The sequence below is a fragment of the Callospermophilus lateralis genome, unplaced genomic scaffold (assembly GCF_048772815.1).
Source record: "Callospermophilus lateralis isolate mCalLat2 unplaced genomic scaffold, mCalLat2.hap1 Scaffold_82, whole genome shotgun sequence".
Classification (NCBI taxonomy): Eukaryota; Metazoa; Chordata; class Mammalia; order Rodentia; family Sciuridae; genus Callospermophilus; species Callospermophilus lateralis.
In genome coordinates, this window is record NW_027516260.1 from 7770896 (window position 1) to 7776481 (window position 5586).

The 5586-nt window shown below is 37.4% G+C and overlaps 1 non-coding gene across 1 annotated transcript; it reads right to left on the reverse strand.

Annotated features, from left to right (window-relative positions):
- Nucleotides 1-5216: 5216 nt before the first annotated feature.
- LOC143641030 (U6 spliceosomal RNA) lies at nucleotides 5217-5323 on the reverse strand. The gene has a single exon (XR_013155214.1). It is a non-coding gene; the product is annotated as a U6 spliceosomal RNA (small nuclear RNA).
- Between the last annotated feature and the right edge of the window lie 263 nt (nucleotides 5324-5586).

Below are 5586 nucleotides of genomic sequence, written 5' to 3' on the forward strand. Positions count from 1 at the left end.
TTTTTAGTTGTTGATGGACTTTTATTTTATTTATTTGTTTGTTTATTTATTTATATGCGGTGCTGAGAGTTGAACTCAGTGCCTCACACATGCTAGGCAAGTGATCTACCACTGAGCCACAACCCCAGCCCTGATTGCACTCTTAAAGAAAATCTGTAGAATGTTGCTTCTATAAATAATTTTGTCTCTTAAAATGCTATAACTTGCCAGGCACAGTGAGTTGTGCCTCTAATCCCAGTGACATGGAAGGCTGAGGCAGGAGGATCACAAATTCGAAGCCAGCCTCAGTAACTTAGTGAGACCTTGTATTGAAATAAAAAATAAAAAGGGTGGGTGTTGCTCAGTGGTTAAGCACCTCTGGGTTTTTATACCTTTGGGAACAGGTATATTGTGTGGTCAGTCGTCCAATTTTGGTTTAGTTTTGCTTAATTTCCTAGAGAACCTTTTGAATGATGCTGTATATTTTAAATTTTTTACTTGTATATGAACAGAATGCCTTTACTTTATTAGTTTATTTTTATGTCATGCTAAGGATTGAACCCAGCACCTCACATGTGTTAGGCAAGCGCTCTGTCACTGAGCTACAGCCCCAGCCCCTGAATGATACTGTATTTTTCACTGGGCAAGGCAGATAAGTTAGTGGTGCATGAATTGCTCCTTTGATGACATCCTCAGCCTTCTTCACTAATTCCTTCCTCATCTATTTATTCACTTGCAGATTTTCTAATTTTTTTTCTTTGCAGACCAGTCTGTGGTTGTTAGTACATAGAAATGATCAAAGCATTACCTTTAATTTATATAATTTCCTTTTCATGAATATCTCAGCATGATATTTGGAAAATGATTTCACTAGAATGTATATAGTATTTCTGTCAGTGAGTGTGTTGATCAGTTTTCTGTTGCTATGACAAAATACATGATAAGCAGCATAAAAGGAAGAAATATTTATTTTGGCTCATGGTTTTAGAAGTTTTAATCCATGGTTGGTTAGCTCTGTTGCTTTTGGGCTGGTGGCAAGGTAGATATCACTGTGGAGAGCATATGGTAGAAGAAACTGCTTACCTTACAGCAGCTAGGAAACAGAGAAAGGGGGTCAGGGTCTCAATATTCCCTTCAAAGTCATGTCCCTAGTGATTTAACTTCCTTCAATCAGGTCCCACTTCCTAAGGGTTCCACCACCTCCCAACAGCACCATGGGCTGGTAAATCAAACCTTTAGTACTTGGGGCTTTGGAGGGCACTTAGTATCTAAACTCTAACAGTGAGTTAGGAAAGAGCAAGTGTTATTATTCCCATTTTCTGATAGGGTAAAGAGCAACCCACAGAGTTAGTAAATATCAGATCCAGGGTGGAAGACAGGTGTTTTAATTTCTATCCTAACAAGGGAAAAGGAAAAAAAAAGAAAGAAAAAAGATAAAGGACTGCATATGAGAAAAAGTAGGAAAGAAAAAGTAAAAATGGGTTTGTTTACTTAGTTCTTCCAGAAACTTTTTTTCTGATCTTCCTCAATGTTACTGTTCCTGTGAATATAATGAATAATGCATGGTAACATATCAGAGCTAAAATTCCAGAGGAAGAAATAACCCCATAAATATTACAATAGAAAAGAAGAATAAAAGAAGTGCAATGAGAGAAATATTGAGCAAAATAAATCATAACACAAAATAAGTTCTGTTGATGATCTCAATTTCTCAATTCCAAAATATCTAAGATCTTTTCATTTATTTTTCTTAAAGTGGATGCCATATATTATCTGATGCTGTTACTTTTCATCCAGGTACCTCTCTGTCTTAATACTATTTTGTCTACATTTTGGCATAAGATTTCTTTTTTTTTTTCTTAAATGTGTATCATCCCTTATCTACATTTTCCCCGTTAAAGTTCTTGTCAGTTGCCAATTTTTCAGTTGCATGTTCCTAGAATTATGAGTGGTAGAGCAGGTCAGAGGGCAGGGAATCCCCCAACACCAAGTCCTTCAACTCTCCCTGCATCACATGGCACACCTGGGTGAGACACCATGCTGCACTGATGGACTTCCAGAACTGTCCATCTCCCTCACTACAAGCTTGCCAATCAAGGACTAACTAATGAGCTAAATACTTGACACCATATTCATCTGGTTTTCAAAAATATATTTCAGAGGCTGGGGGTATAGCTTAGTGGTAGAGTGCTTGCCTAGCATGCATGAGGCACTTCATTTAATCCCCCAGATCACCACCAACACCCACCCCCAAAAGCCCCAACAAACGAACAAAACAGCTGTATATGTTTATTTCACATTTTAAAGTGTGTATACATATATATGTATATATATATATATATATATATATATATAGAGAGAGAGAGAGAGAGAGAGAGAGATATAGATATATTAAAAGTATATACTTTAAATATATATATATATATTTCAGAACACCTTGTTGTAGAGTCAAAAAGTAGAATTAATGTGCTTGAATGAATAAAAGATGATTATTTAATAATTTTTTTTGTACTGGGGATTGAACTCAGGGGCACTTAACCACTAAGCTACATCCCCAGGCCTTTTTTTTGTATTTTATTTAGAGACAGGGTCTCACTGAGTTGCTTAGGGCCTTGCTAAATTGCTGAAACTAGTTTTGTACTTGCAATTCTCCTGCCTCTGCCTCCCAAATTGCTGGGATTACAGGCGTGTACCACCACACTTGTCTTTATTTAATAAAATGTAATTAATTGTTGGGGTTCGAGTGTGCGGAGTTTAGCTCCCTCAGGCCTGACACTTTGCAAGAGCTGTGGCTGTGATTTAGGTCAGCTGAGGCAAACCTCAGTTAGGAGGAGGAAACGTTCTCTTCCCCTTATCGCAAGTCACAAGTTCTGCATGGTTTGGCCAAGAGGAAGAAGCTTCCTGCATACTTGTCCTGGAAACAGTACATTCTGAAGAGATAAATGCATCCTCAGGGGAGTAGATAATGTCTACAAAGAACTTTAGGAGGGTACTTATCAAATAAACAGGAATGATCTGAAGTTAGCTCTGTATCCGCTGAGGCATGTTATCTGGGCAATGTGGGCAAAGTGTTATTGAAGAATTGCTTGCTTTGTTAGAAGAAGAATATAAAAGGAACTTGCAAATAAAACTCAGCATGCAGTTGCAATTGCTGCCTTTGCTCTGCATCCCCTGTGTCCCGCTTATTTCGTTACCCTTACCCAGGGACCCGAATGGACTAGACGTTCACAATTAATTATTTTTCATTTAAGGCATCATGCTATTTGTGTACATATATATGTGTGTCAATTGTCAAATAAACCACTGCTACTTCTTTACATTTGAAATGTGAAGGCTGATCCATTCTGTGGCTAATTTGAAGAAGAATGCTCATCTACATACACAATTATTCAAAAAGTATTTCTGGAGTGCCTACTATATTTAAGACACCTTTAGATACATGGGGCATACAGAGGTATCCATATTCCAGGGTGGCGGCAAGATTCAAATTAATAAGTAAGATAATGTGTTAATGTGAAGGCTGCTTTACAAACTATGAAGAACAAGCAAATATTTTAGTTTTGTAAGAAATACAGAATCAATTCATTTTTCCTATTGTTTGGCACAGGGGAAAGTCTTCTCAACTTTCACCTTCACAAGCCCTGGGAATGCGAAACTGCAGGATATCTGGTTTGGACTTTGTTTACAACCTTGGATCTCAGAAACTGCAAGAACTGTGGTTGTGGCAGTACCATCATCTTGTCCTCTGAAAATTCACAAAGTTATAACCTCACTTCAATTTGGGTATAAGAGAGAGCTGAAACTAGTTTTGCCTTTTTGAGTCATGTAGATATGGAGTGACTTGGATTTTCATCATCACTGATTTCTTTTGCAAAATGCCCTTGCCTGTCAGGTGTGGGTGGGAAAACCATGGCAGAACTCCCTCCTTCTACAAAGCAAAGTGGGATGTTACTGTCACAACAAATGCACCTTTTCTTTTCCTCTAGTTTACATAAATGCCCAGGTGCATAAGCAAATGTGGTGGGACTATCTATGGCTTGCTTAATGTTGTAATAATTTCTATATTTCCTATTTTGAGATTTTAAAAATAATTTTCCCTAAATCAAGTTATTTCGCCTACCCAGGAAAGATGCTAATTCTCAAAATACAGACACATGGAAAAAAAAAAGGTCTCTGTATATGGGAACTCTGACAATATAGGAATTATACACCTTGGTTTTGGCCTGTTGGTTGCTCTGAAATTTATGCTACACATTAGTATTTACCTTAGTTGTACTTGGCATTGAAAAGAACAGAGAGTAATGCACATTTTATTCTACAGAGTAATTTTAGCAGGTACTGAATAGAGCAACCTGACTTTGAAACTATGTTAATTTCAAAGGTCATCATACATTATTGCTTTATTGTCCAAAATTAATCGCCAACTTTTTTTTTATTGATTGTTCAAAACATTACAGAGCTCATGATATATCATCTTTCATACATTTGACTCGATTGGGTTATGAACTCCCATTTTTACCCCAAATACAAATTGCAGATTCACATAGGTTACACACTCACATTTTTACATAATGGCATATTAGTGACTGTTGTGTTCTGCTACCATTCCTATCCCCTACTATCCCCCCTACCCTCCCCTCCCCTCCCATCTTCCCTCTCTACCTCCTCTGCTGTTGTTTAATTCTCTCCCTTTTTTCCCTCCTCCTTTCCCCTCACAACCTCTTATATTTTTGTGTAACATTGAAGATCTCCTACCGTTTCCATATGCTTTCCCTTCTCTTTCCCTTTCTCTCTCTCCTCTCGTCTTTGTTTAATGTTAGTCTTTTCCTCATGCTCTTCCTTCCTGTTCTGTTCTTAGTTGCTCTCTTAATATCAAAGAAGACATTTGGCATTTGTTTTTTAAGGATTGGCTAGCTTCGCTTAGCATAATCTGCTCTAATGCCATGCATTTCCCTGCAAATTCTATGATTTTGTCATTTTTTAGTGTTGCGTAATACTCCATTGTGTATAGATGCCACATTTTTTTTATCCATTCATCTATTGAAGGGCATCTAGGTTGGTTCCACAGTCTAGCTATTGTGAATTGTGCCGCTATAATCATTGATGTGGCAGTATCCCTATAGTACGCTCTTTTAAGATCCTCAGGGAATAGTCCGAGAAGGGCGATAGCTGGGTCAAATGGTGGATCCATTCCCAGCTTTCCCAGGAATCTCCATACTGCTTTCCAAATTGGCCTCAAAAATATGGAAAACTTCACGAATTTGCATGTCATCCTTGCGCAAAGGCCATGCTAATCTTCTCTGTATCGTTCCAATTTTAGTATATGTGCTGCTGAAGCGAGCACTTAATTGCCAACTTTTGCTTTTGAATATTATGCAAAAGTATTGGCATCATCTTCATCCTTCTTGGAATCTGATTCTTTTAGGATTGAATAATCAATGTCCTATGAAGTCACATACCTGAAAGAAAATTCTAAGATTCATCATGCTTCTAGTTACCCACTGGACATTTAGGTTACAGAAGTACTTGTATGTATTAAATGTGTGTGTGTGTGTATGTTTAATTGAAGAATTAAATGTTTTATAAATGATAGCATAAGTAGTTAAT